General features: G+C 35.8%; 1 protein-coding gene across 2 annotated transcripts in view; it reads left to right on the top strand.

Annotated features, from left to right (window-relative positions):
- Positions 1–26,632, top strand: part of LAMA2 (laminin subunit alpha 2) — a 275,996-nt gene that overhangs the window by 72,422 nt on the left and 176,942 nt on the right. The window lies entirely within an intron of this gene.

Consider the following 26,632-nt stretch of genomic DNA (forward strand, 5'->3'; position numbering starts at 1 on the left):
TGGGCAAATTATTTTAACATCACCATACCCTTTTAGTCTTCTAAACATATGTACTGTTACCAGAATTTAAAACTTTGTTATATAAATTCAGATAATTTTTCAAAAAGCCATATAATATGCATTTGAACTGAAAAATTGAACATTGTTTTTGATGCAGAATATGTTTGGGAGTAATCTGGAGGAATTTAATTTCAAGAAATAAAATATCTAGTGGGTAATTTGAGAGAACAGTTTTAAAATGGCAAGTATTAAGGTTTTTGTAAGTGTCATAAAATAGTTTATCTTCTTGCCTGCCTACCTTATCATAGCCTACTGAACTAAGGATTGCAGCAATAATGAGGACTTGTGGTGTGTTAGAGCTTATAGTATCTGAAAAATCACATTATTCTATCAACTCTAATTACATTCTAGGTATTTGAAAACTCCATTTGGTTTTTGTTAGCAGTTTCTTAAATTGTTTTGACAGTGGATCTATAAGTTTATTTTAAACATGTGTCCATGCTAAAATATTTTATATATTTGTCTGAAACTGTTATGAGTTACAGTATGATAATGTTTGATCACAGTACTGAAAAGAAAGTCAAAAATTAATTAAAAATTTGATACCCAAGTCAGCAGGATGATATAAAATGCTTGTTTCTTTAAAGTCAACATAGAAGGGTTAGGTGTGTGTGATATTTCAGAAGTCTAACATTACGTATACACTCTGCATCTCTGACACCTCATTAAAAAGCAATTTGATAGTTCCTATGATGAGTAGAACCCCCTTACAATTAGGTGAAAGTAAACATGATATGCAACATATCTAAACATGGCACCCCTTCCCATCCCTCAGCCCCCCACGACACACACATGAGAGGCCTCTGAGGCCACTTGAAATTCCATGGGGAAACATCCATCTTTGGTTACATGCTTTATTTTTTTTCTGCAGCTGCAAATTTTGTGTTACTTTCTCTGCTAAGGGCCAGCTTTAAGGTGAATGTGAAGATTTATCCTGCCTTTTTCAGGTGGTTAGGGCACTGCCTTTGGTTAGCAGTTGCAGGTTAATTCAGTCTTTAGGAGGAGCTTATCTTAGAATTCTGGTCTCTGGACATTGTTAGGTCTCAATACGCAGCAGAAAATACATCCCCTCTAACTCCTTCATCTGGGTTTTGAGCAGATACTAATGCTGGCATTACTCAAACTGCAAATAATATGATAGAAACCATAAAACACTTCTTCTCAAAACTACTATTTGCATGCTGACAGACTTATATTGAGAAGTTTCTTGCATCAAACCTTGTTTTACAGGAATCATTTAAGTTAGCTGTACAGCACGATCCCATTCAGTATAACTAAGGTTAATGTAATATGGTCCTTCATGAAGTCAGAGAATGTCAAAAATTTAAGCAAAAGATGTTTGAATGATAAGCTTTGCTATCTCTCAGAAAAGTTCTAGAACATCATGTTTGCCAACTCCATTGACTTAAAGCATTCATGTGGTAAATACTGTTCTTTCTCTGACCTCAAGCTAAAACCAATACAATAGCTGAAAGTTTTGTGTAGAGTCTGTGCATACAGAGTGGGAAGGGGACTTTTTTGACCTTGTCACTTCATTTATTTTTCCTGTTCTTTTATAACTAGCTGTGTAACCTATTTGCTGACTTACAGAAGTCATTGTTTCTTTGAGTCCGCAAATGAAGATGCTGTAATAAGCCTGTAGGCAATATATACAAACTTTAAATATCTGTCAGCCCTTTAAAAGTACTTTACAGTGGAAAATTAAAGACTGAGATAGAGGGAGCAGTTTGTTTTGTGGCATATTATCTGTTGCAGACTGCCCAGACTACCTCATAGGATTAAATATTGAATTATAAAATAATCATAAACTAGGTCCTCATGACTTTTATGTTTATTTCCTTCCATTTGTTTTCATTTCTTAGGTAACTCTGATACAAAAGGCAGAATAATGCAAAGGAAATTGTAGTCTATGGCTTGGCCCAGGGGGAAGGAATGTAGCTGAGACCCAAAACATAAGGAAGCATGAATAATAGAATAATCAGCTGGAACTGAAATGCTGGTATGAATTGTCCTAAACTATGCATCTAAGGGCAGGAAGCTTCATCTAGTATTGTCAAGGTTTCAGATCTCAAGGTTTTCCTGTTCAGAGAACATGATGGCGTTAGATAGATCCACAACTCCTTTATTTTAGTGCCTGTCTCAAAAAGGAAAACAATCTACATAACACCTTTTGGTCTAAATGGATGAGATGCAAATTAAATTGTAGTTGGAAGCTACATTTTTACCATCAGTTTCTTTTGAAATTATTTGGCCTAATGAAAAGCAGGGAGTGACCTATCCTACACAGTTCCAACATTCAGCTGTGTCTTAAATTCAGAGAATAGACTGATTTTTTAAAGCATGCATCTGTACTGCTTCTATTGTCAGGGAAGTGAAGTAATGAAACTTAGGTGGGCTGATGTGATCTCCCTTTGTGTGCCTTGTTAAGAAAATTCTTTCCTTCAGCAGGTTATATGGACAGTTTAGGCTTTCAGTAGATTTCATTCCCTAATGCATATGGGTTGTCCAGGTCTAAGCAGGCCACCCTTTAGTAACATAATGGCAGTGCTTGAAGTATCTGTTATGTGCATGAGGGATTTTTCTTCAGTGCTGGTAAGTCCAGTACTTCGTGATGAATTTGACTTTTTATACATTCTCCATAGAAAAGACTTTCAGCCCCAGATTTGAATGTTTAACAAAGCACATCTCCAAGGTTGTAAAAGTAAATTGGAAAGGGAGTAGGGAATGTGATCCTCAAGTATAAGGCATAGCATAACAAAACCAATTTTATAGGGGCATTTAATGATTCTCAATATCTTATATATTAGAGTAGGATGAGATAGTTAGTTATATGTATGTTATCCATATCTATAAAAGAAACATAATAGGCATCTGCAGCACATAGTATGCAAGAAATCTTCATTCAGTGTAACACCTCTGAAGTTATTCAAAGCTGTTGCAGATTCTCAGATTTTTTTGAGTAATGTCAACAGCTAACACATGGCAGAAAATTAAAATGATTCATTTAAAGCTAAAGAAAAACGTATTTTGTAAAGACAGCTACTTCAGTATCTTTTATCTTTCATATTTGAATGCATTCTTCTAAGAAAAAGATGGTTTAGTTTATTGGTATGTTTTTCATTTTTTAAACAAGTAAACCTTAAAGTAATCTAAATAATGTTATTTTATTTTAAATCACAATCTAAATTGCCCTGACTGAAATTAAGTCACCGTGGAAAACAGACTCAGTCAACAGTATGAAGATGTCTTCAATTTATACCAAATGTGCTGTTTATTTTATTAGCACTTACTTCACTATAGCTTCTAAAAATTGAGATAATAGGCAGAGTCAGATATGGAAAGGATGAGATAAACAAAGCAGGCATACTAGGGAAGAGAAAAACATTTAAAAGATTTGAACCACATCTGACTGATACTTCCTCTAAGTTTACTTAATTTGTATTACATGATTGAGTTTAGATTACTTATTTTTCCTGAAATATTCTCTCAGCTTGGCACCATGGAATGGACAGGGATAGTTCTCTGCATTCTTTCACAGCTGTGGCTCACCAAATTTTGCTTGATCCCCAGTACAAATTAAAACAATATTGGTACTGTACTACTTGGTGATCAGCTACCTGTGACTGTAAAGAACCACCAAGAGATAAGTAAATTTTGCACACTTTGTTCCTCATTAATGCTTTTAATGATGTTTGGATAGCCTGTTGGGACAGTTCAAGTATAGCCATTATTGAGATTACAAGGAAACTAAGGATGCCCAGTAGACTGTTACGGCCTCTTTGCACCTTGGAAATTAGTTGAAACAGGGCTCAGACTCTGGCTAGCTGAGTCCACTGACTGCAGTAATTCATGTATCTCATGTTAAATTTAATTTCTTAGTGCTCAAATCATCTCACACTACTGTAGAAAAAGAGGAAATTTATTGTTGGTGAAATTATTTCATAAATCTCAAGTGTCCTTTGTGTTACCTGCTTACCAAGTCTGCCTTGAAGGCAAGGGCTTCGATCAATAGAGGCAGTTGAAAAATGGAAAAACAAGCAGGAAATAAAGTAGTTTCACAAAAGAAGGGAAGTGAATGCTAGAGAGAGAACACTAAGGGGTCATAGGAAATAATGAAAAAGGAAGCAAACTGGGGAATATGCTTGCTGGATTGCAGTGTTTTATTCTTCATATCTTTGATCCCAAATACTAAAATACCGAAGGATCCAAAAAAGCAGCAGAAAAAGAAAAAAAGGTTTTGACTTGGAAAGAATTTATATGTCTGGTAATTTGTACTGAGGGCTAATCAACATGCAAAGAAGCATGGTGATGATGATTCCCAAGCTAGAGATAGCTAAATTGAATAGTGGTTACTTACGACTGTAAAGGAAAACTGAAGTTTATGAAAGGGAGGATACATGGGTGTTTTGTTCCTCTTATATTTTATTCCTCTTATATATATGCCTCTGCATACTAAATACCTCATCAGCAACAAAGTGCTTTGAAAACTGTATTTAGAATTCCTTAGTCATCACAGGTTACCTGGAAGTAAAATGTTTAATCAAATTTTACTCAACTTACCTAATCAGAGAGATTTTATAGTCCAAACATCTAATTCATATTGGGTTACACAGGTGTGTGATGAAGGCATTTATGTCCATCACCAAAAGGGTATACTTAAAAGCTAATGAATGGTCATTCTTCAAATATTGAGAGTCACAAAGAGATAGTGTTAGGCTTAGTTTCCAGATTTCCCTTTATGAATAACTGAGTTGCTATTTCTGTTTGATTTACAGGCCTGGCCCCCCAACTTACTTCAAATTTAAATGATTTACAAAATCCTGAAATAGAATGGAATTAAAATTATTAAGTTTATAACTAATTAGTAACACTGCATGATGCCACTGAGCTTTAGTTTTGTAATTTTGTGCTGTTCAACTTTTGTTTTCCACATCAAAAAAGCAGTATGCGGAAGGACAGAAGAATCTCTGACAGTGCACAGCTTTTCACACAAACCATTTGTTGTACTTTCAATCTGTACTATTTTTTTTTCTTGGGGAGGGAGTTTGACACGCTCAGTAGCATCTGAGAATCTCAAAATTGTCTTGATATGCAGCTTCTCTACAAGATGGATAAATGGCATTATTTTCATTTTATGTATAGGAATTAGCCTTGCTTTTCTATGTGTCTGTCTTCAGAAACTAAGTTTTGATGCCTAACTTGATTAACTAACTACCCTGTGTCATTAAGAAGTTTTAAAACCAAACAAGTGTATCACGTGCCCAAATCCAAGTGCTAATCACCTGTGTACAGATGCAATTAAGAGGTATATGTGTGTGAATTTATGTGACTCATGTTTAATTTTGTGGCTGTCTTGAATTTTTAATCAGTTCATGGGTCTGGGAGGCCTAATCCAACTAAATTTGTTAACAGCATTTTACAAATGCTTACAAAAGGATTGTGTGTTTGTAAAACAACATATTGGTGTGAGTCATGGATTTCTGATACACAAAGCTCCATTACTAACTAGAGTATAGAAGATGTAAAGGTGGCTTCAAAATGAAACAAATTCAATTACTGAAAGAAAACCCAACTGACATTCAAAATGTACAGAAAGTAATGCTTTTAAAATTTATTTCGTATTTGTTTATGTGGAACAGTAATCAATTCCACAACAAATTCTAATACAAATTAAATGAGTAATTTTATAAATTCTATAAATTCTTGTTTTCATAATTGATTGGTGAGTAGTAGGGCCATTAACTGTGAGTGCCTTACAAACTCTCATTTTCAAAGGGTGATACTTACTAAATTTCCAGCAATCCAAAAATTTAGTATCAAAAATATCACTTTCATATATTTCAGTTTAATGAGACAAAGACAGAGAAAGACAGACAAACAGATAGACCGATGTGAACATATTTTACTTCTGTAGTGCATCTGGCTTTCTTCATAATGGTGCATTTGCTGCTGCATTTTTCATTTGTGGCTAAAACAGTGTTGGTAACACACCTGTCTTTTGGCTCTTGTTGAACAGAGCTTGCACAGTGTCAAGGCTTTCTCTTCAACCTTTCCCACTGATCCATAAGTCTTTTCACCCTTCTTCTATTTTCTTCCCATCCCATGGGAGAGAGGACTAGGGGAGTGAGAGAGTAGGGAGAGTTCAGTGAGTTTTTGGCTGCTGGCCAGTGTCAATCCATGACAGTAAAATTGGAAGTGATAGAGAAATAGAACCCTTAAGCCTTTGACAATACCGCAGTTGCAAAGGAAGTAAGTTTTCATTATGGCTGTGATATGCAGCTAAAGAACTGAACAATGAAAGGGTAACCAGAACTAACAAGAAAGTAGCACAATAGTGATCAGAAGCTTGAATTACTTGTTTAGTTTTAACTTGTCTCTTTATAGAGTCATCATTCTAAATATATTAATATTGAGACTCATTCTTTAGTCTAATCTTTGAACAGAGTATGAAGCATCCTTTAAATTGTAGGTCCTGTTTCATGTATACTATTCCATCTGTCTCATCTACCCTGATTGCTCTTTACCTGATTGCTCTGAATGGACTCATACTGCTTCATTAAAGGCAAAATGAGCTCCATTACTTTAGGATCCTATTATGTTTACACACTGTAAGTTGTTCTTTAATAGAAGAGAATGATGGCAGAAGAGGTTTTATTTTCCAGAGACAGACTCTAGCTAACTACAATAAATTTCCTTAGAAAGTTGAAATTTTAAATATTCAGTAAGTTTCTAGAAGTAAGGATTTTTCTAACTACAGAATGAATTTGCTTTCTTGGACTCAAGATACTAAAGGGTTAAGACCTCAATATTTGGCATATTGAAGGGATAATCATATGTTAGAACCCCAATCTGAACTGCAATGAATTATTAAACAACTGGTTTGTTGGATGATGTCTCCTTGAGGCATATCCAGAGCTAACTGCATTGAGCCAATTAGACTGACTGTCTCTTCAATGAGTTGTGACCTATCAGTGGTAATAGCTTATCGTGGTGATAAATGAACCCATCTCTCAAACTGAAGCTTGAGTACACACTTCAGCAGTTTCCCTGAATCATAGGGCCATTACCTATCAACTTCAGATTGACAGGAGTGACAGCAATGAGAGCAGATAGCATGCATGAGAAGACACAGATGATTGTTTTACCCAAATGAATATATTTACACTTATTTTTGATGAGGTCGTTTTGTGGTTTTCTTGGTTTTTTTAATGGGCCTGCCTTAACATTCCATATTTTGCTAGCACATTTCTCACAGTATGTGCAGTACTACCCCTGTCTCCTGAGATGGCTGGATAAATTTCTGATTGATATCTACGTAACTTTTCAGTTTCACAGGCACTCTGTGTTGTGATACAGGTTAATCCTTTTTTTTTTCTAGTTGCAGAGGATGGTGTGTGTTTGGCCCTCTTAGCCTTAGCAATTTATTTTCCAGAGGTAATCTCAGAAAAATGGGCAAGATAAAAGAACTGCATCATTATCAATATTTTTCATTATTTTATTACAAGTTTTTGAAACCTGTAAGTATCAAATATCATTAAATACTTTGACACTTTGTGGTGGGGAAAAAGTATTTTCCCCTGGAGTTAAAAAAAAATGGTGTCTCTTGGTGTTGACCCAGTGAGCGCCCCTGAAAAATTAAAACATATCACACCAGACCGGAAAAGGAGGATGATGAGGTAGTTGGAGGAGAAGTGGCCATGTTGTGAAGCCACAAGGAGCTGAGGGGCCAGGAGCCCCGCTGGGGGCTAGGCCTGCCTCAGCCCCCTGGCTGGGGTTGCAGAAACTCGAAAACAATGTTAAAGTGGACCGAGTTCTGTGGCTGAAAAGCTGGGGGAGTTTTCTCCACTGTGATTGAGCAGAAGAAGACAGAAAAGTGGCGGCAGAGGCAGCGCTGAGTGGAAAGCTGTGGCTGAAAGCCAAGAAAATAGCCAGCAACTAGCAACATGGCATATAGCCAGGCTGAGGAACGCAGAGACATGTCCTGCAAGGAGAGAGAGCCGGCAACAGAGCAGAGAAAGCTCAACAGAGACAGTTTTGGGGTAAGAACTGAATTAAATCTCCCCAAAACTCCTTTGAGACCCCTCCTGGGAGGAGGAGGTGAACTTCTACTTGATGGAAGTCCTAAAATGCAGCATGCACCGGAGAGAGGAGCTAAGAAGCTCAGAGACGTCCTGGAAGCTGGACCGGGATGGCCGGATGGAATGTGGAGGAGGTGCCCTTGCCCCCCACCCCTGCTGCTGCCACACTGGCAGTTTTGAGACAGAGCAAAAGGAGCTCTGATAAGACGTTTAGGGCAAAGACTGAACTGAAAGCTGCCCTAAATGTTCTGACTCAGGGGGAGCTTAAACCCCCTGAGGAAGGGACTTTCATGAAGATGCCCCTGCACTTCGTGATACAACCGTGGTGAGGTGAGCCTGTCCGTGCTATCGCAGTCCACAGGAGAGAGACCTTTGCTTGGAGTCGAAGGGCTGAGAGGGGTGAGAGAAGACCCCTTGTATTGTAATGGAGAGAGAGATTTCAGATAAAATTCCAGCTACGACTGCTGCATTGAAGAAGAGAGACACTGCTGCCCTGAACGTGGAAAGGATCTTTCCTTCTTCCCTTCTGGACTTTTATTGGAGGGGGAGGAGACTTGATCAATGTAAATATTGCTTTATCATAGGAGAGATAGTTAGAATTGTGTGTATAATGTATTATAATATTTATTTGTGTAATAATTGTAATATAATTCCCTTCCCCCCATATTGAGTCTTGTGTTGTGTCTGGAAAACCCCTCTCACACTGGGATGAGTTGTAGGAGGGGGGCTTGGACTTGGAAATTGGATTTTTTGGGGGTCTCAAACCACGACACACTTCCTGATCAGTTCGTTGTCTAGTTTAACTCTTTTTGGAGATGACAAAACTTTTTACTGTGAAGACAGTTATTTTAACAACTTTCTGTGTCAGTTTTCTTCTAGGGTTTTTTTTTGTTGTTGTGTTGAGGATTTCAAGTATGTTTTATTAATTAAAAATAACAATACCAGAGATACATACCTTCAGTTTAGTGTCCTGAAAGAGAATTTTGGTTATGACTCAATTTTTAAAATGAAATTACATAAGCGAAAGGGCTTTATACATTCTTAAACCATATCTCAATTATCCATAAGATAGCTACAGTCTGCTCTGAAGCTGTGGCCTGAAGTGAATACTCCTTTGAATGAAAGACTTTAAGCTGTGCAACTAACCAAACAGTGCAGCAATCCTATCTGTATCCATGTGTCTCCTGTATAGTATGTACCAGAAGGTTTCCTGCAGTATATTCTGGCGAGCCATGCCTCACTGCAGTGCATATTTTACTATGCAGTTAATAAAGCAAAACTTACAATTCTAAGTCTGCTTTTCCATGAACTGGGTAGCTTGTTTGCAGAAATATTAATGGATATAAATACAGTAAATAGCAATGCATAGTTTTCCATCAATATTGTATCTTCCATGCTCCAGAAAAACCATAACACAGTATTTCAGTCACTTTGAAGTTATTTGAAGCTCAGATGATCAAAGTGTGTCACATTGTAAAGGAACTTTTTCTTCTTACATATTTTAAATTAAATGCAACGATACAGAGCTGTACATATATCTAGTAATTTTTAATATTTGCCAAGTTAAAAAAAAAAGATTGAAAAGTAAAAAAAGTGAAATGAAAAAGAAAACTAATAGATCAGTATTCTGTTGCCATTAGCTATGGAGAGATTTCCTAGCTTAATAAACCTAGGCAGTCTAAACAAATAAAACTGGTCGACCAAAACTGCATTGTTTAACTTACAAAGTGGATTTGTCACAACAGATGCCTTTAACTCTAATCAAATAAATAGATACATGGTTTGGTCAGCTGTGTCTTATTACTTAAATGTGTGAGCTAATTCTGTTTAGTCTGCTATGATGAAAAGTCCTTTTGAGAAAGAACTTCCTACAGTTTTGTTGCTGAGATTCATCTTATGTGATGTGCAGCCCAGTAAATATTTCTTATCTCTCGTAGGTGACGTATTAGTACAGTTTAGGTAGACGCACAAAATTCCAGTTTTGTCACTGTCCTGTGTCTTTTGTTTTATGCCAAATATATGATAAATATACATATGCATTTAAATAAAAGTAGCTGTATATGTGTCCCATATGTTGAACAAAAATATGAATGAATAACACGAAGAATGCAAGAGAATAAAAATAGCCACGTGAGATTAAAAAACTTAGCAATATAAATATATGAATGATCAAGGCAACTTTTCTTAAAAAGATTCTCAAGCTTTTATTTTAAAGCTAGCTGATAATTCTTCATTAAAATAGTGGTTTGGCATTTTCTGCTATTCTCAAATATTCTATCAGAAAAATTGCAGTGAGGTACTTTATTTCAGATTTTGGAAAGTCTGAACTTGTTTGATGTTAATGCACACTGAGCAACTGCAGTGTGTCTTTGAGGTTATGTCACTCCAATTTTCTTCCCTTGTTTCTGAAAAGACGCTGGCAGTAGAAGAAAAGTTCTAACATTTGGTAACAAAATGGAGTTATTTAATCTGGAGAAAATGAGGCTCGGGGGAGTGTTACTGCTCTCTATAACTACCTTAAAGAAGGATGTAAACAGGTGGGAATCAGCCTTTTCTCCCAGGTAACAAGTGATAGGACAAAAGGAAACAGCATTGAGTTGTGCTCAAGGAGGTTGAAATTACATATTAGGAAATATTTCTTCACTGAAAGAATGTTCAAGCATTAGAACAAACTGCCCAGGGAAGGAGTGGAATCAGCATCCCTGGAAATGTTCAAAGATGCGTAAGATGTGGTGATTAGAGATGTGGTTTAGTGGTGGACCTGGCAACCTTACATTAATGAATGAACTCCATCATAGAAGTCTTTTCAAACCTTAATGATTCTATGATAAATCAAAATCTCCCATATCCACTATGAGCATGATAAAGTAGATGACCTTATCAGTAAATCAACCAGACTCATTACCAAGCCTTCCCAGAGCTCCATGAAACAAAACATCCTTCTGCCTGCAATATTCAAGGAAAATAAGCGAGAGCTGAAACATCTGGGAGAGGCAAAAGAGCTCTCCAAATCTCAGAGTATCTCCTGACTATCCCTGCACTGTCTTAGTTTCCAATTAAATAGAAGTGCCTTCACTGTTCAGGGGTGGCCTCATCAAACTGTCAAACCTGTTTGAAAATGTGTGACAAAACATGGTTCTTAATTCTTTTTACAGAGTTACAAATCTAATGTTTTTCTGAAAGTTACAGACAAAAGTAAAATGAAATGAGAAAAAAGCTTCTAAACTTTCAATGCAAGTTTTTGTAAGGAAAAAAAATTATGAGGTTCATATTCTTGGTCTAAAATAATGAAAGCAGCAGCTTTTCACCTAAATTGTATGTGATTATAAATATTTTTACTGACTTCAGTGTGCTTTCAGTCTGCCATCTATGTACTTGGCTTGCTATGAGAGTATTACTCTAGGCAAATATGAATAACTTAGCCTGAGCTACTTTTCCTCTAAATCATTATTTAGCTTCTTTGTCTACTTTCTTTCCAGTACTCTGAAGTTTTTTTATATATTTGCTTTTGAGAAGTAAGATAATTCTGGGCTGTTCTCTATAGATGTCTTGTACAGAGTCTAAACTTTGTTCTGATCACATTTTATATGTTCCAACACGAAAGTACTTTTGACTTCCTCTAAGGTTTTTACATGATAGTTCTTTTTTGACTTCCTGTAAAGGTTTTTGCATGATAGTTCTTTCAGGCTGTCTTTTCGTATTTTGTGTGGCTAAATGCTTCATGTTCTGTTTAGAAAGTGGTTGTTCTATACATCTATGAAATGTTTTATGATAAGCAGTGAAAGTAAAAACTTACAGTAGATCTATAAAAAAGTATTTTTTTGTTTTCTTCAAAAGATTCCTGGTGGTTTTAACACAGAAAAATCTTATTTAAATTCTTATGTAGCTTTCCTGTATGTACTTTGCATGTTTAATTTTTTATTTCCATTTAAAATTTGTTAATTTACATCCACTTATGCATAAAAAATATTTAGAACTTGTAGCAATATTCTTTTCCGTGACAAAGCAAAAGACTGTATTTTTCAAATACAGAAATTTAGGGCATTTTGAATATATCCAGGGCTTTTTGAGTTGAAGATGACAGATTATTTACTTAGTAACATTATGAAATTTTTCTTATGTTTGGAGAGAGAGCATTAGTCTAAAGAGATTTTGATCTAACCTACTGAAGTCCTTCTGACATTTTTACAGTGCAAATTTAGCTTCATATTCAAATACCAAAATCTGCAAAGAGCTGAAAAGCCATCTATCACATTCTCTATTTAGGTATGGGAGATTGTTCTGCAATGATCAGAATCGTAGCAGAAGTAAGTGCAAAGTGACTACAGTTATCCATGGCTTTGAAAATGATGCCCCAGAGTTTCTTGCCTGTTAGCAACGTGATGCTTTCTAGTGTAAGAAAGCCCAGTTTTCATAAATGCAACAGCATGTGTGCTACTGCTGCAACATTTCATAAAGCACTGAAAATTCTGGTTATTTACTGAAATGTCTTCACTTTGCCTGAAGAATATGGTGAATTTAAATTTATGATTCAGGATTTATTTTGCTCTAGACAGATAGTGACTATCACTTTAAAATAAGTGGATGTTAATTAATGCTTGAATACAGCAGATATTATATTGAATTAATAAAGAGATCCATCATAATGAGTATATTGCTGTCTATCCTGAATTATGATGTAATTCTTATGGAAGGATAAATGGCATCCATTTTAAAACCTAATGACTATCATTATGGTCAGTGTTAGAACAATGAATACCAAATGACTGACTAATAGGAGGGACACTAAAACTAAATTTTATTCATTAACTATGTCGGTAAAAATGTATAATCAGTATCACAGATTTATGTACACATCCTAGTTAACTGTGCATGTGCTTTGAGCAATCTGGGACCTTCAGGAAAATTTGACCACTGCAGCAAAATGTTCTTAACCACTTCAGGAGAATAATATATATATCGAAAGTACAAAGAAAATTACCTAACTATTGCCCAAAAGGCCATAAATATTTTCTTCATTGTACAAAGAAGCTTAAATAGAAATTCCAGCAGTATGGCAATGGCAATTAAGCAAACATTTTGTAATTGGTGTACTTTATTATCCTGACTATGTGAACAGAAGTGTGAATACTTAGTGACTTGGAACTGCCCTAAAAAGTGCATCTGCTTGAGACAGCATTCAGCAGCCCATTAAAAGAAAAGATAAAAGCACCCCATAAGGCAGGTAGCTCCAACATAGTATGTTCATTGCTCTCAAACTTCCAAAGATTCTTACAGTTGTCCATAGGGCTGCTTTGTCACTGTAAGCTCTACATTGGCTTCTAATAGTTTCTCTTTATTAATTAATAAGTGAACTTATTTATTTATTCCTTGTTAGTTTTTGTGCCAACTCTCCCCAGGGAAATTTAAATTGCTGCAAGCTTTAGAAACAATTATGTTGTTAACAAATGGTCTAAAAATACCAGATGATCACACTGAGTTCTTGTTTTTATGGAGGGAAAAAAGGAAAAAGTGGAATTCAGAAGGGGATTGTAACTAGGAAGAGTTTACATCCATGCTTGTGTGTGATTTACTTCTCATCTGGCTGACTAGGAAGAAACTAAAGAGTAATTTTGCTGAAGAAGTGTGTGTCATTTTTATGGGCTATTTTTTCTATCTCAGAATAACTAAGGCAAAAACTCTCCCATTTGAACTCAATCTGCATTGGGTATACTAACTTATATTAGCTATCTTATTACAGATCTTTGATCTGGATCTATATTAAGTGTTCTGTTCTGTGAATCAGTATCAGGTATTTTACAGTGGCTCCGAGGAAGAACTTTCACCTGTGATAGTGAAAGAAATGGAAGCACAATATGTAATAAACTAATAAACTGCAAACAGGAGTCACACTGCAGATCTGAGAAGAAGAATTTGCCTTGAGAGGGAGATTATAGATTCAGGTTTAGAACTACTCTTGCCAGTTTTATTTGGCTCCTCAGGGAAAACAGAGAGAAATATGGTAATACATTACTTTCTGAGTATGTAGCTATTATTACAATTAGAAGTATAAACAAAGGTTTATACTTCCAGTTCTTTACATAGAATTATAAACCATTAGTATATTTCTAGGAAAAGACAAAGTTTGAGAATATAACAATATCTAAGCTGCACCAGAGGAAAGTCCATCCAGCCCAATAGCCTGTTTAATCACAATGGCCAGCAAGTGCCAAGGGAAGAGTGTAAGAAGCTGATAGGGGTATAGTGATACTTCATCAGATACTTTACTGACCTCAAGCAACCTGTAGCCCATGTGCCTCTGAACTGATGGAGGTGTCTTCATATTTGATGTTGTTATTCATCCTAACTGCACATTAAAACCTTTATTACGTGAAATCTAGCAATAAATGAAGGTCTTCTTTGGGACAGCAAGTCTGGTTGTGTGGCAGCCTGCTCCATGTCCTCCCCTCTGCCACTGTTATTTAATTTTGAATTGTCCCTGGAAAATGGTACTTGTATGGGAAATCTGGGAGATCAATTTTTTTTTTTTGTCTAGCCTCAATTACACTATTATTTGTTCTTTACTGCTTTAAACAACTGTGTCCCTTTATGCTGGCAATTCAGGTAAGAGGCCCTGAGGCAAATTACTGTACTTTGTAAAGAACTGCAGGTATTTGCCATGACATCAAAACACAAACCATTGTGTTTGCTTCTCATCCATCAGTTTATTTTGTAAATTGCTCTCTATCACATTTTGACAAATCGAAAAGAAGATATTTTGTGATTATATTGTTTCATGGCTAGGCTTCGTGAACAAAGATTTGGGAAAGGCTCTATCCCCATTTGTTACAAGCACGCTGCTAGCTAATAAGGTATTGTAGGAAAATCCTTTTAAATATCTGCTTTTCGGGGATGATTTATTTTTCTCTTCATATTGTAATCTGCAAATTATTTAAAACAGTTATGTTAGCAGTTATTAGAATCTGTATGTCCTTGGTATTAATGCATTAAGAATTTTTAAACTTCTCTTTGATTTAGGTTGATATCAAAATAAATGAAGAAACAACATATTGTTATCACTCTTCTAATTTATGGGATTGTATCACACACTACATTTTTGTACTGCAGTATATAAAAAGCAGCGAGCCCTGGAAAATGATCTGAGCCAGTACTAAAATAGCTAAATAAGGTTGAAGAAGGGGAAGCAATAAATCAGATCAAATAGAATCTTAGGAGCATACAGAAAAAAAGAATTAGTGTAACTACTTTTCAAGGCATATTCTGGTTTCTCTTGAGTGGGCCCACACAAGAAAAACAGTGGTCCAAAAATGCCTTTCCCAGCTTAAGTTGTCTCAGTTTTATTGCAGAAATGATGTCAACACTTCATTCCACAAAACCTGATTTTTGCTAACCAAGAAAGTGAGTTTTGTGGGATTGTTAATTGTAGAAAAGTTTATGTGATGATGCCTTCATCCTGTTTACTTGTCAGCTCTTCAGCTGTGATAGAGCTCACCGTACTCCTTTAAAGATGCACCAATTCATAATATTTTGCATTTTATCAACATCAGTTATGAGATAGAGAAGATGTACTTCATTTCCTGATATCTCATCTTAAACTTTAAATGTCTTTCTGCAGAACACAGGAATGACAGTGAGTGTCCCCAAAGTGGAACTGGATTTTTGTTCTTAGCTGTGTACTAGTTCAGTAGCTACTCTGCACTGGTACTGCCTTTATTCTTGTAGATGCCACAAGTTGCAGATGGCCAATTTTCAGTCGATGAACGCAGTTCCACAGAGGCAAGAGACTGTTGGTGTTTCTTATATAGTGGGATCCAGGCTAAAACATAGAAATGTCTAACCATTCATGTATTTTTTAAATGTTACTAGTAATTTCTTGTTTCACATTTCTGTTAAGTCATTGGTTAAACCTTTTAGGTATTAAAACACCATGAACTTGAAAACAAACCCCTTGATCGTAGAACTACTGCTAGAGCACTTTGACTGAAGTCCTTACAAATATGTTCAAAAGGGAATTGTTGAGTTCAAGCACTTCATGTTATGACTTTGGGAGGCAAGTAAGCAAATAATTGTGCAAAAATACATGACACAGGCACCACAGCAAGTTAATCACTTCAGAGTTCCTCCTACTTCCCAAAAGTGTGCTGCATTAGATTAGAATATGAAAACAATCTGATTTGACAAATTCTTGTGCTGTAGGGACTGAGGATTAGGTACTGCTCCAACAGTCAATTCACTTAATAACTTCTCATGTCTGAAGTTACATTATCCACTTTTCTGTCTTTTATAGGATCCAGCTAAGTTAGATCAATATCCTGAGGAAATGTGGTTTTCTATTTTAAGATGACATTGGCAGGATATTATCTTCATCAACATGTGTACAATATGGTACTAATTTATATCTGTATCTTAGTCTGGGAAAAGTCTTGCACAGTGTATTAGGACTTACAACTATTACTTAAGACAATCTTAAAATATAATATACTTCCTCATTTTACTGTAAAATGATACTGTATTGAGTCAAGAGCTGTAACTGTACTGAAATGAAGGCCTAATAATTTAATAATAATTTTCATCATTAACTTCTCATTCCAGTAGGCTTAAACTGAATTAATAAAATGGAACTTGGGCCAAAACTCAACACACAAAATTCTTTATTCAACCATATGATGATACTTGGATGGAATTAGTTTTAGATACACAGATTACCAACAATGAAAACAAAAGTTTGCAAAATAGTTTTCGAGCTACACTGTGAGAGTTATTGTTCACATGGATACTTTAAGGACATGTCTGTTTTAATAATCTAGGAATTGCTGTTCTCTAGTTTTGAGGCTCCTGGTATGGCCATATTATTTAAACACTATGCTGTTGAATTAGTAGCAAATATTTAAAGAGTACTCTAGTACTGTGTGCACTTTTGGAGGTCACAATATAAGGAGGATATAAACTTATTAAAAAGCATCCAAAGGAGGGCAACAAAGATGGTGAAGGGCCTTGAGGGGAAGCTGTATGAGGAGCAGCTGAGATCACTCGATTTGGTCAGCCTGGAAAAGGGGAGACTGAGGAAAGACCTCATTGCAGTCTACAACTTCCTCACAAGGGTAAATAGAGTGGCAGGCGCTGATCACTCTGTGGTGATCAGTGACAGGACCTGAGGGAATGGCCTGAAGCTGTGTCAGGGAAGGTTTAGGCTAGATAGCAGGAAAAGAGTCTTCAACTGGAGGCTGGTCAGGCACTGTAACAGACTTCCCAGAAAGCAGGTCATGGCAGCAAGCTAGAGTTCAAGAAGCATTTGGACAATGCCCCCAGGCACATGGTGTGATTCTTGGGGTTGTCCTGTGATGAGCCAGGAACTGGACCTTGATGATCTTTGTGGGTCCCTTTCAACTCAAGATATTGTATGATTCTATAAAAGAAGTAACAGCTAATTAGTGCAACTAATAGAATTATTAAATTTCTTTCCACTTCTTAAATCTCTCATCCTCCAAAAGAGAATTGTCCAATCCAAATTATAATTTGAAAATGTCTCCTAGCCCATAATCATCCCAGACTATTCCCACGAGAAATTAGGAGAGACTCCTGTTGTTAATATTTTCTCCTTCCTCTGTGTTAATGTTTTAAGCTTCTCCAGAGTTAAGCTGAACTACATGCATCTAGTTGACTGTACAAAATCTTCAATCTTGCCAAACATTAGTTGTTTGGCAAGATGAAAATCACTAGAGAAACTGTTTTAACAATCTAAACAGTTGTGATTTGCTGGCTCACCAGGCACTTTATCTGTGAACTTCCTAAATGGGAAACGCAGAAATCTTGCAAAATAATTAGGTCTATTTTAGTGTGTGTTAAGTTCACAAGCCACCTTTGATGACTCCCTATGTAACCAGAGGAGAGAGGCAAGTTCCCCCAAAGGACAATTCATAGCACTAACTTATACTCTACATGAACTTAGGGATACCTCTCCTTCTTCACTGACAGTGGAGGAACATTGAGAATATAATCTCCAAAACTAAATGAGGTGTATAATATTGGCTTGGCCTAGGGTCCCTGCAGTTCCTACTTTAACTTGAAAATATTCTGTTTTGAAAAATGCTAAAAAACGCTGACAAAATGTAGATAAAAGGGACCAAATCCTGTCCTATTCATGAGAAGTACCTTAGCTTGTAATTTCTATTGGAAATTTCTTTGACAGTCTGCACTGGACAGTTTACTATGAATTTACATTTTTTTTACTTTACACTACGAAGGAAGCTTAAATACAGGAAGTCTCATCATGCCAATGGCATCAGATTTGTGAAAGAAGCCTGCACACACAAGTCCGATATCCCGTGCAGCAACACCCAGATCTTCAATTAGGGAGACAGTTTGCAAAAATAATAGCTTGTCCTTTTTCTCAATTACAAATGAAGCTAGGACACAGCCTTCTGTGTGTAATATAGCTATAAGGAAATGACAGTCAGTATTATTTGTAAATAATGGTTTACATGATAGAAATGTTTATATGTATGTTACTGAAATGCTTGTGTGCGGCTGGTTATAAAACATCAGCGTCCTAAACTGTAATCTTTAATGCAAAACACACAGTTTGTAGACATTGTTAGAATCAGCTCATGATTATAAAGGTCACTTCTCTGTCCAGTCATGGATGCATATTGTCCCAGTGGAAAATACAATTGCTTTATATTAATACTATTAATAAATATTTAGGTATTTTAGCTTTCTGCATAAGGTAAAGCAACTGGAAACTTCTCAGTACCCCATGACCAGTCAGTAATTGTAGATCCTCAGCAGTCCAAAGTGGTATTTATTCAATAATTGCCCTCGCTGTGCTGCTGTCAGCAGGGTGTTGTAAATGTTCTGAGGTAACTTTAAGTGATCTAGGTGAGGTATTAATAACTGAATTCCCAACTTCTGTAGTTTAGACTGCTTTCAGTCCTCGTACCTCTGCATATAAAAAAATTCAGTGCAATAATTCATTAATTTTTCTACAGTTTTGCAACAACTTTATGTTGGTGCATTGATTAAAAAAATTCTGATGAAATCATTTCTGTAATAGACAAAAGCAATATAGCAAGTCAGCATATCTAAATAGGGAGATAACTCAGTGAGTTGAGAAGTACTTTTAATTGCATGGAAACACATGAGAAGAACTTTGAGTAAAACCAAGGTCGTCCTGTGCCTGGATAGACTACCAGGAAAATACAGTTATTTAACTTCTATGGGAATTAATTTAAATTAAATGTGCTGAAAACTGCATAAATATTTGTGCGTGATTGTGATAACAGTTCATGTCCTGATGGAGAGTCAGTGCTTTCATACTCTTCTTTGAACTTTAGCAGAAAGTCTGCAGTGTCCTGGGGGCCTGCTGTTACCGAGCAGAAACTCCTGTTTTCTTACAAAACAGCGAATTATGTGGCACTGTGGAGACACCTGTGATTTACAGTAAGCAGCCAAACTAACAGTCAATTGTAGACCCATTTAAATTATCTAGCTCAAATATTTATTCCACACCTTGATGTTATCACAGTCACTTCTTCCCTACAGCAGCTAGATTTTTAATCTGAAAAAGGACACTCATAATTTGCACTGGAAATAATTCAAGTGCATTAATTTCAATGGTGGGAAGATATAACCATGAAAGAACAGGGATTCTAGCAATATGGGAATCATTCTCAAGTGTGTCTGAGTGAATAATCCATCTTTCATACGGCCATGAAAAAAAAAAGTTGGAGCGAAAGGTAGTGAGAATTTATTGGAGTTGACTCATGATAAAAACTTTCTTGGTTCCAGTTAAAATTAAAAACTAAAGACTAAAGGATTTCATTACAGATCAAAGGTTTCATTTGACCTGGAGTAGATATTTTTGGTTGGCAGGTATTTATTAAAATTAAGAGAATTAACAGCACTGCTGTGGAAGACTAGTAAATTGTGCTCCATCAGTTTAGCCTCTGAAATACTTTTCAGATGAAATTGTCAGGCAAACTTCTTCAGATTTTCTAAATAATTCTGGAACAAGCAAATAGTTTCATGGTGTCAGTGTAACATTATGTGTTCCTTTTCCTTCCTTCTTTTGAGGAATAATGCAGACTATAGGAATTTTTTTTAAAGCTTTCTCTACTCCTCTAGTTGTATTGTCATCTTTTTCTCTTTTCTTTTGTATTTCCACAAAACGAAGTTAGAAGTTCTTTGCTATTGCAGAGGATTGTAAACTCTTCAGGGTCAGAATAGAACACTGTTTCTAGGCCTTATGTACTAGCACTTGGACTCCTTTCCAGATAAGGCTAAGCCAAATTAAATATATATATTAATTAAATTTAAAAAAAAAGTTAAAGTGTTGTTAGGATTTAGGTGTTGGACTAGATTATCTCCAGAGATCCTTTCCAAGCTTCCAGAAGCATCTTAGTACTAGTAATTACTTTTAAATTAAAATTATTAAACTTTAAATTGTAGAAGTTAAAAGTTTTTGCAACTTACTGTGTATCACAGAGATACAGCTGATTATTTGGAAATCACAGTATTGTAAATTATTGTGTTATGGTCTTGTTTTTTAATCTCAGACATTCCTGTTACTCTCTGGTGAAGTACAGTGCCATGACCTACTACAGCAATTAAGAGTCGTATGAGAAATCCTAAATGCCAGTAATCAGTGCCTGAGTTCACAGTAGTTATACGGGAATAGAAAGATCCCCTGGACTAAAATAAAATTAGAAACAGTATGTGTCGTATTTTGCATATAAGTCTAGTTTTTCTTTAAAGAGTTGTGGCTGTGTAGTTGTGGCAAGTGTTAACTTGTAACACTGCAAGTTAAAAGTTCTTTCAGTTGCAGAACCTTAAATTTACTGTTTGTTTTAATCAATTTAATCAGTAGCTAAATAAACTGAGATTAATGTAACTGGTTAGATGTAAAGCAATGTGTTAATATGGGTAAACTATCTTAAAAACTTGAATTATCTTCAAATTAAAGTCTTTGTAAAGCTGTATTTTTGTGATGTATTATAACTGGACCTTTTGTAATTATATTTTTTGTGGTACTCCATGAAGTGCTAGGGTATCTTAGGCACCAGAGCTTGAATTCAGATTATTGAAATTCAGCTATATGCACTGACCTTAGATATCTTAGAGTTTAAATGCATTGCATTCCCTGCCTTCAGGTATTTCATAGACACTTCTTATAAAAAGACTGAGTGTTTACACTTCTTATAAAAAGACTGAGTGTTTTCCACAGGCTGTAACTAAAAATATCATTAAAACATTTTCTTCTGTTTCTAGTAGACATACGTTGAAGTTTGCAAAGTTTACATGACAATCTCAAATCAGCGGTTCCAGAATGAAAATGAGAAGGTATGGTGGGTTGGTTAAGGGTCAAACTCCAACCCAGCTGTTCTCTCACTTCCCGTTCTTGGCAGGAGAGGAGGAGAAAATAGGATGAGAAAACTCATGGGTAGAGATTAAGACAGGAAGATTGCTTACCAGTTACTGTCATCATCAAAATAGACTCATCTTGGGGAAAATTAATTTAATTTATTGCAAAATGATATAGCGAGAAATAAAAAAAAAAAGCTTAAAAAAATACTTTTCCTTCATCCTTTCCTAGGTTCAGCTTTAGTCCTTCACTTCTTATTCCTCTACCCCTATGTGAGTGTGTCAGGGGAAGTTGGAGGTAATGATCACTTACGTAACAGTTCTTCTCTGCCACTCCTCTCTCACACATTTTCCCCTGTTCTGGCATGTCCTTCAGGAAGAATCCTCTCTAGTGTGGGCTTTCCATGGGCTGCAGTTCCTGTCAGGAAAATGTGCTCATCATGGGCTCTTTTGTGGGCTGTAGGGATATCTGCTGTGCCACGGAGCAACTCCTCCTTTTCTGACCTAGCTGTTCTCTCTGATGTTTCTCACTGTTTTTTTTCCCTCCTCCTCTCTTCACTCCATATTGTTTCCTGTCTTACCTTTGTTTCCACAGAGGCATCACCAGGTTGATTGATGGGCTGATGTACCTGTGGTGGGTCCACTGCAGGCCAGCTGGACTAAGCTGTGCCTGGCACAGGAGAGCCCCTGACAAGTTCCTAGAGGGATCACTCCTGCAGTCTACCTGCTACCAAAATCTCATCACTTATACCCCATACACTGTATTACCAATACCCTAAAATACACTGTATTATAGAAAACATTGAAAAATAAATCATTAGGTCAATAGTAAGGCAGAAATTGCTATGATAATTTTTCAGGTGCATAAGGATTGAAATGGGCCTTTAGAACTTGACTTTCTCAAAAGATGCAGCTTATGTATTATATGCTCGCCATGTATACCAGTAAAATGCTTTCTTATGACCATATTTTGTTAAATTCTTAGTTATAGAAATGTAAAAGATTTTGCATCTTGAGTGTTAATGGTTTTGTGTGTTGCTATTGGTTCCAAGACTTCCCACCAAATACCTAGTATGAATTATTTAGATGTGAAAGGTGTTATGGAGTATCATTGTCATCCAGTAACCTAGTATTTTGTCAGGTTTTGGCACAATAATAACTGGAGAATTACTAAAGTAACTGATATTACACTTAGTGCTATTCATCCTCAAGCATATTTAAAGGTAAGTATAAACAGGAAATAATTTGAAATTTCAGGTTCTCTACAGAAGGATCTGAAAAGTGTGCATAACTGAGGCTTATGATGATTCGTGTTGCAGTCCATATAAACTGAAAGTTTTATGAGCATCACTTACTGTTGGCTGGAATGCTAGACGAATCCATGGATCTAAAATTTTTATGACAAACTAAATGCAAGATTTACAAAAACCTTTTGCCATTTACAATTTTGAATTGAAGGCATAATAAGACCAGCCCTGCTCACATCTGAATATTTCAAAATAGAACTTTTACATATTACAAATGACAGACCCTGATGCTTCTTTCTGAGCACCATTATTTGTACAGATGGCTACACACCTAAAGTTATACTTCATTGTGGAAAAGAATTTTAAAAAACGAAAAATTCTACACCTAAGCTAAAATATTTTAGAATCATATTGAGGATGCACTGGAATTCCACACACACTGCGCAGGACTGTGTAATTTTACAATCTTCCCAAATATGCATGAATTATGCATACCCATTAATGACTTTATTAATGATGTACAAGTAAGGGCACAGTGCTTTATGTACAAAGTGTATTACCCCACCATGAAGGTGACAAAGGCAATAGGATAGGAAGGTGCATGAGTACACAGGTTGTGTGTTACATGTCACACAGGCTGCGTGCTTTTCTGTTTCCCAAGCACAGCACAATTATGTTTTAAAAATAAAACCCGATGGCCTGCATGTGTGGGTTTGTGCGGGCTTAATACATAGAGATTCGCTCCCTGTTGTTTCACAGCCTATTCTTTCTTTTAGCTAATATAAGATGTTTAAATGTTTTGCTTTGAGCTTTAGCTACCTGCTTTCTGGTCTACATTCACAAATTAATTAATGAAAGATACTGACTATGAAATTCTTAACAGACTTAAGTGGATAGAGCACTATACACATTTTCTGTGAAAATTAGTGAAAAGAGGCATTTTTTCAAGTGTTAAGAAATGGTAATTCCTGCTAGATGGCTGTGGACATTCATTCACTCCCCAGAGATTGTTAGGCTTATCTTTAGCTCTTCAGAAGAGACGTATCAACACCTTAGTTGGCACTTGGTGATGCAGGAAAAGACAGATCCCCTGTTAGCAGAAATTTTCAGAAATCAATTAGGTTCATGGAGCTACAGCAGTTTCTATCAGCAGGAGATCACTTCTGAAACATTTGTGAGAAAGTAAGAGCAGCTGTAGTTAGTCAGAGGAAATGTCTGTCTAGTGTAGAAAGTGGGTCTCCAACAGTGGCCAATACAACATGCATATGGAATAATCTAAGAATGCAAGCACAGATCAATGCTGTCCTGCCCACCAACCCAGTATACAGCAACTTGCACTCATTTTCTAAGCTAGAGAATAGCTCTGTTACAGTCAAGGTAAGAGAATAAAGTGTCAAATAGATTAGAAAATTTACAGCATTAAATAAAAGGTGATTTACTTAAATTATTACACCATAATTGGTAGTTAATGCAAGATATTATGAAATAATAACAAATGGGCCAATACAACTAGACAGAGGATGGGAAGAGACAGATGAAGAAACAGAATTCATACGTTAATGATGGAGATTGTGGCAGTGGAGGACTAAAAGAAAATGTTAAATCTAATCTCTGTCCATTCTAAATTTCAAACAACTGTACATCTAAGGAGTTTTGCAACAGTGGGGAGGCTAGTTTGTCATACGACTAAGTAAAGTGCATAGGGTCTGGAACACACTGCTGAGTCAAAACAATTATTTAAAACCTGTAAATAGATGCTATGGAAAAAAAATACTCCCTGATTGTGCGTGGTTAACTTAATACATGAGTATTTTTTAAATATAGATAACCATTTTGTAAAAGAGTTTATGGTGTGTTCTAATTGTGCCTGGAAATTTGTCTAACTTTGTGTAGGTCACAGTCCTCTTTTAACACATATTTTAAACAGCACTAAGTTAAGCTCAACATTTTTAATCATTTTTTTCTCTTAATGCTATTGTGAAGTGATAGCTTTTTTATTCATATTTTATCTTACAGCTGTAAAGTTAATCGTTACTTCAGACTACATCATTTGCATTAAGTCTAAAGCAGCATGAAACCCTGCTAAATATTAAAGAGTTTGAGATGGAAGCAGAAAATTTACATTGTTAGTCAAAACTTGATTTATTAGAACCTAGCAACCTGGCTCACATTAGAGATGAGCAGAAAATATACATTGCCAACAGAAACAAGGGAAGAAGGAACACATTCAATTAAAGGAAATTTATAGAGGTATATAAATCACATTAATCACACTTGGAAGACCTTGTATTTATCTATTATATATGAACTACATACAAGGCTTGATTCTTTTTGAGTTATATAGCTTTTTGTCACACCAAGAATTCAAAAGATATTAAAGTTAAAAGTTGGTATCCTGGATAAAATATAAAATTAAGTTGAGGTTTTCCAACCTATTTGTTAAAATTCAGAGTAACTTTTGAAAAGCCACAGAGTGAGTAATAATGAATAATAAAAATCCTGGATTCTATTAGATTCAAGATTCATATACTGTTAATAAGATTTAGAGATCCTGGAGCATGTGATGAAATTTTATACTGAGATTTTACTGTTTAAGGTTGCAAAATTACAATTATTCTTAAAACAATTACTTGCAACACCAAAACTCAGAATGATTTTATCATTCTTCCAGGCTTTGATACACATAGATAATGTCATTCTCCATTCTCCAAGGATACAAATGATGAAATATGAGTCAATCAGTTGCTAGAAACTGAACTTATGTTGAAAGAAATAGATAACCAGCTTAAACTGATTTTTTAATGCCTTTTGTAAATAATACTTCATTATTTGAGTATTAGAGCTGTTACACTTTAATTATGTTTATTCTGACATTAGAGTAAAGGAGTGTTTTCTTATTTAGAAAATTAACTTATGAGAATTTTTAGTGCAATGAAGTGGGATATTTTCTGAGAGATTCTGAAGCACCTGATTTTAGGGTCTATGTATCTTCTCCATGTAGGTTATCTCAAATACGGGTATGCTTTCTGTATGTATAAAAACATTTGCATGCACATACATAAACACAGACTCATTCTTCTCTCAAGATGAGACTTTCAAATATTGTTTAATGTTCTATATCTAATCTTTTCTCTCCTCAAAAGACACTTTTGCAGTTGCAACTTTATAAAGGCTCTTTGGTCCTCATAAAAGGATATTGATGTGTCCAGGGCTCTACTGTCAACTGGAGGTAGCCCAAAGGAGAGCTAGACTTAAGGAAAAACATGGAAAACTGAGTTTATTTAATAACAAATGTACATAAATAAAATTAATAATGACTGAAGCAGATGTCTTAAGTACCTAAAAGGCAGCAGCTGTGTGGAAAGAAGGAATGGTGCTGGGTTAACAGTTGGACTCGGTGATCTTAGAGGTCTTTTCTGACCTTAAAGGTTTTTTGGTTCTGTGCACAATTTTGTTCTTCATGTTGATGTTGAAAGGGACAAAACAGAGTGAGCTGAAATAATGGAAAGTCTTGGCAGTCAGGTGAAGCTCCAGGTGACTGGAAAAAGGGAAACATTGTACTCATCTTTAAAAAGGGTAGAAAGGAGGACCCTGGGAACTACTGACCTGTCAGCCTCACCTCTGTGCCTGGGAAGATCGTGGAACAGGTCCTCCTAGAAGCTATGCTAACACGCATGGAGGACAGGGACGTGACTTGAGACAGCCAGCACGGCTTCATCAAGGGACAGTCCTGCCTGACCAACGTAGTGGCCTTCTATGATGGAGTGACTACATCAGTGGACAAAGGAAGGGCTACAGATGTCGTTTATCTGGACACAGTCCCCCACAATATCCTTCTCTCTTAACTGGAGAGAGATAGATTTGATGAATGGACTGTTAGGTGGATAA

Source organism: Lepidothrix coronata, unplaced genomic scaffold (assembly GCF_001604755.1).
Source record: "Lepidothrix coronata isolate B3197 unplaced genomic scaffold, Lepidothrix_coronata-1.0 Scaffold5, whole genome shotgun sequence".
NCBI classification, from domain to species: Eukaryota; Metazoa; Chordata; class Aves; order Passeriformes; family Pipridae; genus Lepidothrix; species Lepidothrix coronata.